Source organism: Ambystoma mexicanum, chromosome 6q (assembly GCF_040938575.1).
Source record: "Ambystoma mexicanum isolate Mex_15411 chromosome 6q, UKY_AmexF1_1, whole genome shotgun sequence".
Classification (NCBI taxonomy): domain Eukaryota; kingdom Metazoa; phylum Chordata; class Amphibia; order Caudata; family Ambystomatidae; genus Ambystoma; species Ambystoma mexicanum.
The window spans coordinates 689848539-689864093 of record NC_090937.1 but is presented as its reverse complement, the minus strand read 5'-3'; the positions used below and the strand labels follow the sequence as shown (position 1 = coordinate 689864093).

Genomic DNA, 15555 nt, shown 5'->3' with positions numbered 1-15555 from the left:
TCCCGAAGCTCTCTCAGCGCCAAACAGACCTCCTGAACGCCGAAATCACTGTCACCGAGGTGCAAGAGGCGCTCGCACAGCTCCAACCTGGGAAGACCCCGGGTCCTAATGGGTTCCCTACAGAAACATGGAAATGCCTTGGCGGCTCACTGCCCTCCCACATGCACCGTATGTTTCTACGCAGCAAAGAGCTGGGGGCACTCCCCCCGGACCTCAGGAAGGCATGCATAATCGTCATACATAAGCCCGGGAAACCCCCGGAGGAATGTGCCTCCTATCGCCCAATATCCTTGATCAACGGCGAAGCCAAGGTCCTCGCAAAAACACTAGCCAACAGACTGCTGCAAGTTATAGAGACCCTGGTCCACCCCGACCAATGCGGATTCATGCCCAACAAATCCACCCGCATGAACCTGCGCAGAGTTCAGCTGGCGCTAAGCAGAGCCAAGGAAATACCAGCCCCATTGGCCCTCCTGGCAGTGGACTTTGAAAAAGCATTTGACTCTGTAGAATGGGAGGCTTTGTGGGCAATCATGGCTCGGATGAACTTGGGGCAAACGTTTATATCGTGGGTTAAACTCCTGTATGCACAACCGGAGACCACGGTAAGGGTGAACGGCAGGTATTCTCGATCATTTACCCTGGGTCGTGGTACGAGACAGGGGTGCCCCCTCTCCCCGCTGCTTTTTCTTTTGGCCATAGAACCTCTCGCAATTGAGCTTAGGAATAACACTAATTGGTCAGGGTTCGCCTGGCCGGGGGGGGGGGGACCGACTTTCCCTCTACGCGGACGACCTCCTCATATACCTCAGTAACCCACGCACATCCTGCCCGATTGTCTCCCGCATCCTTAGAGAATACCAGCGCTTTGCAGGCCTTAAGGTTAACGAAACCAAAACCATTTACTTCCCGGTCCAGGGAGACGAGTCTGCGATCCCTGAATCCTGCCCATTTCACGTCTCCATTAGAGAACTCAAATACCTGGGCATAAGACTCGACCCGACACTGGGTGGGTTCCTGCAACTCAATTTACAACCAATAATTGACCGGTTCAATAGGGACACCTCCCACTGGCAATCACTCCCACTATCACTAATGGGCAGAGCGGCGCTATTCAAAATGTTGACCCTCCCCAGACTGTTGTATGTACTTCAAAACGCCCCCCTTGCCATCCCCCGAGACACCTTCGCACTCATAGACAGACGCCTTCGCACTCTGCTGTGGGGAGGGAAACAACCCAGGATCGCCCTCGAAACGCTACAGCGATCAGTGTGGGAGGGAGGCATCGGTCTACCATGCATACGCACCTAATACCTTGCAGCCCAGATTGGGGTGGTAAACGACTGGATACACGCAGATCCCACACTCCCCCACATCCGCCTTGAAATAGAGAGCATGACCCCACTAACCCCACTACAGACTCTGTACGCCACCCACGACCAACCCCCGTTGTTACCCAAAATGACACGCCACATTTGCCGGGCCTGGCGGGACGCGCACAAACTAATAGGCTGGGAAGGTAAACCAACACTATCCCAACCCCTATGGCACAACGCACTCCTCCCGGAAATTGTAAAGATGGGCCCCTTCGGTCACTGGTGCGTGAAAGGGATACACACACTAGCGCATGTGATACAGGACGGCCACCTCCTTGACTTTGAGACCATGCAAGAGCGATTCGACCTCGCACCCATGGACCGGTTTCGACATGCGCAACTGGCCCACGCCATCCGCACCCAATTCCCTGATACGACAACCATACCCCCCTATACTCCCATTGAGACCAACATCCTTTCGCAACACATTGACACCAAGGTCACTTCCACGCTCTATCAAGCCCTCAACTCCTTTGGGGCGACGCAGCTAGATGGGCTCAAAGAAAAATGGGAAAAGGACATAGGTCAAATGGAACCAGAAGACTGGGTAGAGGCATTGATGTCCCCTAGAGAAATAGGCATAGACTCCAAGCTCAGGCTTATACAACTGAGGATCCTCCACCGCACATACCATTCACGCACTGCCATGGCCAAATGGGGGGGACTGGAAGACGGGACATGCCTCAGGTGCAAAACAGAACCTGCCACATTTTACCATATGTTATGGGACTGCCGAGTCTTACAGGTCTTCTGGGAGAACTGTATCAACAAGATCGCAGCCACCCTGGCGACAACAATCCCCAGGGACCCCAAAATGATACTGCTGGGAATCCGAGGTGAAGTGGATCTCTCGAAATATGAAAAAATATTTCTGGCACTGGCATTGGGGGCAGGCAAAAGATTGATCGCGGCTAGCTGGGGCTCTGCCGACCCTCTATCCGTGAACCGCTGGAGCAATGAGCTGGACAGATGCGCGGCCTCGGAGTGCCGGATTTATAATGCACGGGGTTGCCCCCGCAAATTCGGAAAAATATGGGGTAAATGGTTGGACGCTAACTGAAATCTGCCGTTGAAAATAGACATGTACAGTTGTTAACATTGTCTACCTGCCCTATCCCACACATGCCTGATGGCTCTCGACCCGAATGGGTTTCTTTTGCTTTTTGAAAACTGCCTTGCTACCATGATCTGATGTATGCCTTTGATTCATGTTTGTTTTGTTGTTTGTGTTCCTAAAACGTAATAAACAGAATTATTAAAAAAAAAATTATATTGGTTAGGCACAATACTGATGGCTCGTCCCCCTGCCCATGTCTCCCCACTTAATAAAAGATACAGCAGCCATGTTGGAACCAGGTGAAAATGCTGGCTCTATAGCTCAACACTGGTCCCCTATTTCCTCCTTTTCACGACTATCACAACATTTTGGAACCCCCGACACTGCTTCACCATTTGCTGGCAAGCTTGGCTGCTGTCGATGTGTTGTCTCAGCTAATGGATAGACACTTTGGTGGCTTCACAACTGCCTTCTGAGACTTCTGACTCTTACTTGGCTTTAGTGTGTGTGGCAAGAGGGAACACAGAGTTGTCTGTCCGCTCTGTATATGTTTCTTTCATTGACACCAGTATTTCCTTCCTGCCTTCTTGTCGCACAGGGGTCTATGAGTCTCTGGGAAATGTAAGCATCCGAGTTTATAAACCATTACAGTACCTCACCTGGTTGGTAATCACGTTCATGTCAAAAGCTTGGTAGGCATTGCAACATTTTCACGATAGTAATGGGATCTCAGGCACTTTCGGAAAGGGATATTTCATGGCTTAGATCTGGACAGGGATCTTGACAGCGAGCCACAATCTCCATATACCACGTCCAGGCTGTTAAGCCCTGGTAGGCTGGACACCCAGGTCGGCAGAGAGCCTGACTTGCTCACAATACTCGGTCTCTATGCATACCCAGCTTCATTATCAACATTGAAAGGACTGATAACATTGGTTATTTTTTAACAATGTTTGGAAAAAGGGTAATTGTATGCATGAATTTAACTGAAAATTACCATATCCCACTGGGTGCTGGTTGAAAATTGGAAGCAATGACCATCGACTTTCTTTAAAGGGACTGTAACCTTATATTTCTGACACATCAGCTGCAACATATATATAGCACCTCTCCAAAGTCAATCATCCTCTAGGCTGGGGTCCTAACTCAGATGACCATTCCCTCACTTCCCATATGAACAGATGCTGCCTCATCTGAAACTGGAAAGCACTGTGGTGCTCTAGACATGGCTTCGCAGTTTATTCTCAGGACAGAGAGCCTTGTATCTCTAGTAGTCGGTCTGGCAGTGGGTACCGGGAAGGATGAGCCTCTCATCCTCTGCAGGTTACATGGGAGATACTGCCCAAAGCAGCTCTTCTGGTATGACGGTGTAGACCAGAGAATACATTTTAGAAATGGTGGAAGGAATTCAAAGCAGACTTCTTTACTCCACAAGAACACAATGATTGTTCCACTCATCCCAGATATGATCCCACTGTGTTACCCCTTAGCCCAGCTAGACTCAAGTATTCTGGGCCACCTCAAATTTGTTAAGTTCCAGAGAACACATACACTATTCCACAGCTCGTACAACAGTGACACACTTAGCCAGTCTAAAATAGGGGTAAATCCCACATAGTTGCCTGATATTAAGATACCATCCCTCAGAAAAGGTCCGGGCATGAGCTTCCATAGTGAGCTGTTGTCAAATAAGTTGGCAATGCATTTAACATAAGGTAACTGCTCAACAGATTCCTAAAAGGTCAGGAGGATACAGTGTGCACTGAGGGATTATTTCCTGCGGTTAGAAGGAGATAATAGAATCCCTTCAGTCTTCCCCTCGTTAAACTGGAGCCAAACAGTGTTCATCCATTTGGAGATGCCATACAGGTAATTTGGAATGTTTTTTGGCAGATTAGTTAAACCATTCCACATCAGAAAGCCAGAGTGATGTGTCATCAGCGTAAGTCAGGAGAAAAAGAGAGTAGCTGTTGATTATACTCACCAGCGGAGGCAGATGAACATTGCCCAATACTGGATATAGAAATAACCCCTGGGGAAATCCACAGTCTTCTACCCAGGCTTCAGGTCCGAGCTCCAGGTTCACTAATTGAAATCTTCATGGCCAAATGTCGAATCCAGACACGTCAAGTAGGAAGAGTGGGGTGAAATACCCCCTTGTAGGCACGTTTAAGAATCCTCGTATATTTTGGGGTCGGGCGGCTGAGTGGGAAAAATTGAGTGCTCTGAGCAAACTAGAGGTGGTGCAGAAGATGATTTCCTTTCAAGTGCAGGTGTTCCCAGATTAATTTTTCCAAAATCGTAGCCTACAATTACCTGGCTCAGAAGAATACAATGATGGCTTCTTCTACAATGGGATGACCTCAGTGGTTTGAGTCTCCATGGAACAGAACCTATCAGTAGCAAAGAGTTAGCAATGCCCAGAATGGCTGCAGTTACTTCAGTTACTTCATCTTCTCGCAGATTAAGAACCCAAACCACAATGGAGTCTACTGTGGGATTTGTGGGTTTGCAGTGGCATAGGAAGTTGCAGTCTTCATACCCAGTTGCTTCTGTAGTAGTTCAAAATCCTTCCTCATGTGGTGATTTAGGTGCATTTAAGTGACTGGGACGAATCAACTGTCGAGGAACCAGTGGTCTAGGGATTAATATCTGTTTCTAAACCATAAATCAGCCCCTACACCTCTAGTACACCAGAAGGGATCCAAACAGATTGGAAACACAAGCAAATTATAAACCTCCCTGTCCAATTTTGGTAACGTGGATGGAAAGGCAGGCTTATCTCCGAATGGTCGTGGATCGTTGGTTAGTTGCAACACAGCGAAAATACAATTATTACCCAATGATAAAAGGGACTGTCCAGTCAAGGTTGTATAAAAATGCCTACTTTATTAATATCACAACAGACAGTTTTAGCACACTACAAAATGCAACCCACCCTGTAAAGGAATGCAGTGGACAGACAGTTTCAAAGAAGGAAAAGCGGTGTACTCTGGATACTGACAGGAGGGTAGTCAGTATAGTAAATAATTGCAATAATTCAAGGATACTTGGTTTCAACACAAAGGGAGCAATGGGTTGTATAATGTCACTAGGGGCCTTCAGAGAAGGATTAGGGGGACAGAACCACAATGTGCCTTGTGTTGTAGGAGCTCTTGGTGCTCAACATGGGCCGAATCGGGCACTTTGTAGCTTCTGCGACAGAGTTCAAGACAGGAGAAAGCTGCGGGTATCAGGCGGCAAGCAAAGCTGAACGGAAAGCTGCGGGCTGGCCTACACGGCGGCTCTGGGTCAGGTATTGTTGTCTCAGTGCTGGTTGATGGTTTTGAAGCACTGATCGAGGTGTCTTAGATGACTGTAGTGACTGTGGCGTAACAGTCAGCGGTGCAGTTAGTTGCAGCTCGAGGGGCTCAACTGGCTCGAAAATGTACTTTAAGGCAGATGTCGGTAGATGCTTGTCGATGCGGTCCTCCTAGCTTGTTCACTGGGCTTGTGTCGTCCTTTAAGGTGGATGGCCCAAAGCTGAGGAGAGTGTTGGAGTCAGCTGCCTTGTCCTTGGTTTGGTTCACAGACTCTCTGGCACTTCCCACGTAGGAAGCTTGCTGCAGAGCCTAGCAGGGCATGCTGTGTGCTGTCCGGGTACCGGTTCTGGAGCTGCTGGAGGGTCCTCTGGACTCAGTATCCCCCTCTGTTCCCTAGGAGATGTTTAAGGGAGGGATCTTGCTTCCCCTCTTTTAGGTCTTGACCTTCCATCACTGGCGGAAGATGTAAGGCAGACTGTACCTTCAGCCAGGGTCCAATGATAAATTCTTCCTTTTACTTCTGGTGATGCCTTCAGATGATCCGCCAAGAGAGGGGTTCAGCACTCTTAAAGCGAAATGGGCCACAGTGATTGGTGTAGGCTAAGCCTATCTTAATTAACCAATCCTGGGTAACCACCAAAAATCTCTTGTATGTGTGAGATCATAACCAGAGTGCTTTGCAACAGAAAAGGTAAAGGGGTGAAAACATGGAATACTAAGTCCCACCACCTTCCTGTCTGTTGTGCATCAAAGGGTCTCTCTGTTTAATGGTGCTCTCTGTGGTTCCGGATTAAAGCAGCATGTCTCCCTTGAAGCTGCAGCGAGACCAGACTTTCTGGCTCTGTCAAACCACATACTTGCACCTTCTCAATAGGGTCCCCCCCTGTGAGGATGACTACTGTAAACACGCAGTACCAAAGATGGCATTTCACTGTCAGTCGATACTCATGGCGGGAGCTGGCATCAGGCTGACACAGTGCACATGAAATTTTGTTGGGGTTTCCGGTCTCCTTTGTTAGTCTATGCACCCAGGCCCCATATGGGCCTGTTTGAATTACTCTGATTAGTAAGCAAATTGCTGCCACCAGCTACATGGCTCAACAAAAGTACAGAGCGGATCAATGGAGCCTTTGTTAGTTAATTAGGCTGCCCATGGTAGGGGGAAGGTTTGGCCCTCCCCCTTCTGGAGATGCACTGTGTACTCCCATCTGTCAAATCCCAACTAAATATGACAGGGGGGACCGCGTCTGTAGGCTGTGTCCATCCAGAGTACACTGGTCTATTTGCATGTCATTCAGTGAGCATAGGAAAATATGTGCGGATTAGCTCTGCACATTTTTCCAGAGGTTGATCTACCATCATTCAATTTCATTTAAAAATTTTAAAAAGCTCAGGCGAGCGCACACCCACTGTGCAGATGGTCGAATTCCTTACAGTGACACTCCCCTGGAGACGTGTGCTAAAGGCTGTAGGGTGAGTGGAACACATTGGTGTGGGCCGCTCAGACTTAGCAGTCGGCAAGACCCCTTCCCAGATGGTTTTAATGTTTTAGTGAAAGTATCTAGGCAAGAGTGCAACATAGGGTCGAAGAAAAGAACATTTTATTTCTGAATTGCAGGGCCATAATCATATCAAAATAACTCATTGGCTGAGCTTGGTGCCTTACCTTTCTCTCTAGAATAGTATTGGAGTATTTCCAGAAAGATAGCTTCATTGGAACCCCTGAATGTCTGCCCTTTAAACGTCTCTAACCTACTCCAAGTACTGATTGTGACACGTGCCTCCCAACACCAACACGCTGCCCTACTTTTACAGATGTTTTAATTATATCATGTACAAGGGAGCATGGTGGGTGTTCATTTTAAGTCCCTCAGCTCCCCCTGGTATGCTATAAAACGGGGTTAATTTAGCCTCTTCCTTTGGACAGGATGGGGCTTGAAGGGAAGAAAGGGCTAAACATGGTCCAAATGTGAGGCACTTCGGGTTTTACCGTTTCATTTTGTGGAGTAGGTAGGCACAGGGTGTAGTCCCTGATGCCTACAATGCAGGTGCTGCATATTGATTTGCCTTTTAGTTTTGGCTAAAAGTTGGAGAAGGCAACTTGGCCAAAATATTACTACTGTCTAGTGAGGGCTTTCGGATTTGTGTAAGGATACACAGTGCTTTGATTTCATGTTTCTTTCCTGAGCATATCCAATAAGGATTTTGCCTGACTCTTACATGCCAGTCTCAGGCAGGCCCTGATTGGACGAATAATCCTATCACTCTCTTCATAACTCTGGTCCCCCAAAGCCTTTGAGTCCCATACTTGGAAATAAAGTACCAAGTTATTCAAATTAAACAGGGTTGCAAAACTGGGATATAATTTGGGCTACAGAAAACCACAATGCATAGGAGAAATCAGAAGTGTGCACGTTTCCTTAAGGTTTTGGGCATCTTTTCGCTTCGTAACCATTTTCAGAGCAAACATACCTAATTACTCTGGCTGTGGGGGTGACAAAAGGATAAAAGGCATGCAGTGGAGATGTGAGGCTGGGAGAGTGTCAGTTGAAATGGGTGGAGTAGGAAGGTATGCCGTTAAACAGAAAAGGCTGACCTACAGCGTCAAAGCTTCCAGGGCAGCGTCAAAGATTTAGTTAGGGTTGCCTCCCTGAATTGACAGAGCCATTTTAGCAGTGGAACTTTTCTTTCCCTGGGGCAGTGCTTCTGAATGAAGAGAGATGTTCATGGTGGTGTGTGAAGGGGATGCATTTAAAAATAAACTGATGATGCTGGAATATATATTTCACAAAGTTAGAATAAGGTGTTCGAATAAGGTATTGAAAACATGCACATGCTTCTAGACTTAAATGTTTCCTTTTAGATAAAACTGCACATGTGCAGAGTTCTCCATTTGTTCCATGTTGTATGGATTTGGTAATTCAGTCCACATATATATTTGCTTTGCATTTTGGGACCTGTAGTGCTTTATTTATATTTGTCAGAGGACGCAACGAGAAGCAGGAATGGATGGGACACCCACACCGCATATGGAGCACCTTGAGAGCTCTGCACAGGTCATTTCCATGTGATTGCTTTGGGAATAAAATGAAGCTACTTTCATTCTAATTAAATATGCTGCGTATTCATTTTGCTTCAGAGAAAAGGCTTTGTTCATGCAAGATGTAAAGAGGTAGGCAACCCACAACCTGAGCGGTAAAAGCAATCCAAAAGGCCAAATAATCATTGCACCACTTTGCAAGGGAATACAGGGTTTATTACATGCAAAAAGGTCTCCGACGGTCCTGTAGAACTGAACTGACACAGAGCTCATCACTTCCCAAGACGTTGTAGGTTATATAGCGGTAAACCGCAAATCTGAATAAAGAGGTTGCAATGTTATCCCACCACCCTCATTGGCCTCCACCTATAGAACATGCTAATAACCCTCTAAAGTCCCTGGTTAAATCATATTATAGTATGTTAGTATTGATTGCAACTGTGTGCGATTCCACAGAGAGAGGAATAGGATGTGTTCAATAGCAGACACCTATTGGCCAATGCGTTTCGGACCATTGGGTACTTCATCAGGGCAAACTCTTCAATTCAGACCAAAAAAAAAGATGTAATAAGCAATAGGGGATGACAAAGAAGATGGAACCAATGATATTCGTCAGTGACAGTACAGAACGTTGATACATCAACCACTTTCTCCAGCCTCTCATTCAGAAAACACCAACACATCTAAAAGATACCACTCAGATTTTGCAAATACTTGAAAACATCAGTCTGACAAAGTTATTTTGTTCACTGTTGATGTCTGCAGTGTTTACACGAGTATCCCACATGATCTCGGACAGGAGACGATTGAGTGGCTACTGATACATGCATATTCCATAGGGGCAGCTAAAGAATTTATGATCTTACTCAACTTCATATCACAAAACTCCTACTTTCAATATAACAATCAGTTTTTCTTGCAAACATCTGGGACATCCATGGGAGCCACAATGGCCCCAGAATATGCCAACTGCTTCATGTTTAAGCTCGAAAGAACACAAATTTTACAGCACCCCATATGGCATAAATATCTAAAAACATGAGTCCTTTACATCTCTGAAATTTTTGCAGTATGGCACGGTCCTCTGACTGCATTTCAAGATTTTCTCCACTTCATCAATGCCATTGATCCTCGCATTCAATTCACAGCCACTTCCACCACGTTCAGGCCTTAGAGCTGGATACAATTAACGTTTATTTGTGCACCGCAGGTGCTTCTGACCTCAGCTTCTCTCCTGGGGAACAGAAAGGGAGATTTGTTTTTGGAACTGAGCTAAACAGAGTCACAGCTCCACATTAGGTCCGTGTTGTATTCTGTTGATTGTGTAATAGACTTTTACATCCAATATGGTGACATTTCTGCCATGTTAACACACTGACCTCACTTCTTCGACCTGTTTCAACTCTATCCGCACCTAAAAAACATAACTTCAGATACAACTAAACACGGGCCTATAATACTGCCTTATCTATAACCTTTGCAACCTGAACATTTATATGTTTGTTGCTCCTTCTTTGTTGCTATATGTTATGTTGATTTATACCATGCACCGCTGCCACCCAGGGGCAGTTTCCAGGCGCTCTGGGTATCTAATATGTGTCAAACTAACTAAAAATTATTAATGCACCTTCTGCCGCGCCAACCTCACACTGCTCACACAAAAATACGTGCTAATAGGTTTCTCTCATCCTGAACATTTTTGCCTGGCTGGGACCCTGTACGTGCATCCCAACAAAGACCTCACTACAATCTGGTCAGATTTTTGGGGTGAAATACCGCCGACGGTACTTGGCACCACCAGTGGAGGTATTTTAAAAAATCCAGCCACTTAACTAAAGTACTACCTGCTTATTAGTAAGGGTAGAGGGAACTCTGGAATACCACCTGCTGTAATCTTTTCAATTATTTTCTCTATCAACTTCCACTGTCATATTGATAGTGGCATTGGAGAGAAAACATATTTTAAAATAAATGACAGTAAATGTTATTACACTATTTTACAAACTGTTTTCAATGCACCAAAAGGATGCCCACCTTCTCAGCCCTTCCAATGTTTACTACATAACGTATTCTTTTTTGTATTGCGCTTAAGGGCCGCATTTGCTGCCCCCTCCAGTACAGTCACAACATTTGAAAAGGATTGTTAGCCCAGTTGAAGACTTGAGATTGAAGAGCTTCTTGGAATTACTCTGTGAATGTGTGTATGGCAGTGTACGGGTTACAAGCATACACACGCTGCATGGGCAACTGGAAAAGAACGAATACAAAAATATGTGTAGAACAGGCACGGTCCTGTGAACGCCATTTCACTTAATGGAAATGTATTTATTTATTTTATTGGTCATTTGTAAGCCGCTTATACATCAAGAAAATGTGTTTCAAAGCGCCCACAGGGCAGAGGGAAGGGAACATGGGAACAGCGAGACAATGGAAGATGATAACAAACATGAAAAGAGCACAGAAGCGGTCTCACTAGGCCTTGTGAACATTCGGATCGAGCAAGCGCAGTCGTCATGTCCTTCGAGCCAGGAAGAAATTAAAAACACGGCACAACAACACCGGTAACAATAAAAAAACAGATTACACAAATATGTATGAGAACATTGGATTTTAATTAAATACCAATAGTAGAAACACAATTGCCTTAATAAAGCACTAGGAAACTTGTGGCACAATCAACAGGGCACCAAATATGGATTTCCAATTCTTATGAATTGTCAAAAATCCACTGGTAGATGCACAAAGTCATTATAATTATGACTCTGGCAAAGGATTCATGTACTACAGAAATAAATGATGAATAACCTTTTGCAAATGAAAGCACCAATGTTTGCATGAACTACTGGGAAGTGTAATGAGTTCTCTGGCACACCTGGGTGCGGGAGGCAGTGCCCTAATCTGCATACCTTAGCAAAATGATTTAAACACCTGCATTTGGAGTATTCGACAACCCATGCTGGATAACGCACGTTGTGGGGTATCCCTGCTAATAGTGCCAGAGTTGGGGTAGCCTGGACACAGGCGGCTCGTTGGCGTCATGAGACCTCTTGCCGCACCCACTTTGTTTCGTTTATGACAGTTCCCTGGCAACTGCATGGCCGTCTGCCACTTCCAGATGTTGACATACAGCTTCCTTCTCTTCAGTGCTTATTTACATCAGCTTGTGGTAGCAATCCAGCTCCAGGATCTATTGCAGAAATATGCCAGATTTGCAAAGAATGTGTCTTCATAGATTGTTGGAGTAGCAGTCTTGGAATAGCTGGGCCCTCACTCCATGTCTCGTCCACTAAGGTGCAGGTAGATGCTATATGGCAGAGTCTGGCAAGAAAGGAGTCTATGGGCCTCATTATAAGGTTGCCTTTCCGGAAACAACGGTACAGTAAACTTGCCGGTATCGTCGTTTCCAGATCAGCAAACTACGAGTTCTGTGAGCGGGTGCCTTTTTGCCCGCCAGGTCTGTCTGACCTGGTGGGCGGAACGGCACCCGCTCGCAGACCTTGATGGATGCACCGGCACCATTCATGAATGGTGCCGGTGCATCCGTCCCCCCCATTGGAACTCAAATGGGACTGGGGAGTAATATTTTCCGGCGCACGGCAATGAGGAATTACCGGGACCGCCGGGGCTGTAATGCCCCGGTAAATCCCCACTGCCGGGCGCTGGAAAAAAAAATGACTCAGGCGGCAGCCATGCAGGTATTTACCGGCACGGCTACCGCCAGACTCATAATGAGGCTCTATGAGTTTGTGCACCGTCTGTCTAGCCTTCCCCAAGAGAAAACGCCTGAATAAACTTGAGACTTGGAATAATGGGGTATGCTTGCTTTGGTGCTCCTTGAGAATTTTTCGGTGGATGAAGCATCTTGACATTTTTTTGCTCAGTCATTTCTGCATAGAAAAGTAAAGATGATTTTCTGGCCTTCTTATCAGTTTCTTTTAGTGTGGAGCATAAACTATGTAAGCTTTCCACCCATAATGACCACTTTCATCTTTGATAAGAGGAACCCCCCAGTATCGGTGAAGGGGCAATAGGAGATCTTATCATTGGGTGAGCAGACAGCTGGGATTGCAGCAGTCTTTCAAGGCCTCCCCCCAGAGCTGGCGTGGTGGGAGAATGTGTGGCAGGCACCCTATTGAAATGAAATCTCGAGAGCAGAGCGCATTTAATTACAATAGGGAGCTGGTGTGAAGCATCAGCGCCTTGTGAAAAATGTTGCACTCCCCCATGATGAGGGGCGCACTTGAGGGAAGGGGGGAGAGGTGGCGCCAAATTTTTGTTTTGCCGCACAGTGCGCTATGGCCCCTAGGGCCGGCCCTGGATAGGAAGTGGAGAAACATGTTTGTTACCCCCATCACCGCCATCCATACTCATTTGGCAGTTGTTATGAGGTCTCCATGCGCCGGGGAAGGCCTTTCAGGGGAACATTCTCAGAATGCATGGCTCACGGCACAAGGTTTATGCTGCGCTTGACCTCTGATTTTTGCAGCCGGTGCACCTGAACCACCCATTCGTAATCACAGACACACAGATAAGCACCTCTATTGTACCCTCAATGCCGTTGTGTGTAACTGTGAGTAGGGAAGAGCCTATAGTTTGTGTCCTCAACCTTATGCACAGCTACTTTGATATCCAGGCATTACAGCTAAACAATGACTCGTTTTGAGGACACCAACACACTCCAAATCTTAAGCAAGACTTCTCCAGGCTACTGTAGGAAAATGGAATGTTGGGTCCTGAGTTTTCCAGCAATATGTTGGTTGCAGATGCATCACCTGCCCATCATCTACTCCAATGTTAGAGGTTGCAGTCAACAGTGGTTAGGATGGCATGACACGGTCAGGGATCCGTCCCTGGCAAGAGGGGATGGGGACCCCCTCAGGATGGAAGCCTACCACAGGGTTTCCCATAGCCATTCCTGCCCCAGAGACAAGGTGTGGGACTTGGGAGGGCCACAGTCTCCGTCCTTTCTTCGTGTGCCTGGCTGAATATGTTAAGTACCACTGCCTAATGATCCATACCTGTGGCACACAATGCTCACTAGTGTTCTTTTCTTCTTCCGTGGGACTAAGAAAACCAGGCTGACCAGCAGTGGAGAGCCGGACAGGCAGCTCACCGGAGAGAAAGGCTCCAGCAAGGGGAGCAGCGGAAGAACGCCACGCACATCCCACCAGCACTCCAGATGCTGCAGTTAATCCAGGCACAAATTCCAAAAATGACAGTTTGTAGCTGCCTGCCATTTCGGAAAGCCAGCGGACCCACGTACAAAGAGGGGCTGCAGCTAAAGGCCCAGTATATGTATTTTTGTGATTGTAACTTGGACCCTGGGGAAAAAGAAGTCAGTGGTTGGTACAGGAAATCAGCCGATGGGAGAGCCAATGGAGGAGACAAAGGGGACAGAGAGATCAGGTCAGCATGGGTTGTTCGGTTGAGGTCAAGGGAGGATAAGGAGGACTGAGAGACCAGGCAGAGGAAGGACGGTGCAACAGAACATGTGCATGGTGAGGAATTGGTTGCTGAAGTAAAGTGGTACTGGGGTGTGAGAGAGTATGTGCAAGGTGGGTGAGTGAGGTTAAGGGAGGTGTGATTGTGAGTGGCTGAGAAGAGAAATTCAGAGAGTGAAAGGAAGGTAACTGAGGGAGAAGGTGTAGGGTGTAGTGAAATGAGAGTGTAATGAAGAGTAGCAGGAGAGTCTAGGGTAGTTTAGTGGGAGAGGAGTGTAGTAGAGTGGAGTTGGAAAAAGGTGTAGTGGACTTTAGTGGGAGGAGAGTGTAGTGTAGAGGGTGAAGAGTGTAGTGGACTGTAGTGGGAGGAGAGCATAGAAGATTGTAGTGGTTGTAGAGTGTGAGGAGGGGGAGTAGTGGGAAGAGCAAGTAGGAAGGAAAAGGATCTGTGGGTGAGGTAAGTAGTAGAGAGGTTTCCATTTTATTTTGCCAAAATGAATAACTTCTAGATAATTTACTTCGAAGGCATTACTTCTAAATTTGACGTCCATTATTTTTATTTTTTTATTTGAGGGGTCCCCCCAAGCCCGTCTTCCCCTTCACTACCACCCCTCACCCAAAACCCTCCCCACCCCCTTGTGACCCCTTAACCCACCACTATATATACACAATTCAAAGTAATGCCTTCAAAGTAAATTACTTTGAAGTAATTTTGTGCATTTAAACAACCGGATACCATAGAGAGAGAGAGAGAGAGAGAGAGAGAGGAATATCAGAGGTATAGAGGGGAAGTGTGAAGGAGAGGGAGGACATATGGTGGGGAGGAATAGAAGGAAGGAGAGTAGGAAGATCACGAAGGAGTCAGACGATCTGGGTGAGGAGTATAACAGTATGAGGGGGAAGGGCAATTGGAGCCTGGGCAATGAAAGGCATGTACCCCAGCAGTAAAGATCACTATTGTTTCTGTGGGACTCTTGGGTGGGATCCGCCTAGGATTTCCCAAAGGGAGTCAGACAGGTAAGGCATTTTCCTTCAGCCTATCACAACGAGCGAGTCAGATTACAGACAGTAGGGGTTACCAATCTCTAGTCACAACCTTGGGCTTTACCGATGTGTGGGGTAGGGGGGGGAGCCATTGGGAGACAAGAGAGAGGGGGACATCCCTTAGTGAACCCCTTGCAGAAATTCAAACTAAAACCCTTAAACCATCTTCCGGATCAGGTGTGTTCTTGTGGTAATCGGTGAAAGATAGGCCACGGCTCAATCAAATGTCGGCAAACTAAATATCACAAAGGACCTGGGTGACATTTTACAAGGTTTGGATATTTGTGGGCATAAT

General features: G+C 46.6%; 1 protein-coding gene across 5 annotated transcripts in view; it reads right to left on the bottom strand.

Moving 5' to 3' along the window:
* The window catches only part of INPP4B (inositol polyphosphate-4-phosphatase type II B), a 3177224-nt gene that overhangs the window by 848878 nt on the left and 2312791 nt on the right, over positions 1-15555 (bottom strand). The window lies entirely within an intron of this gene.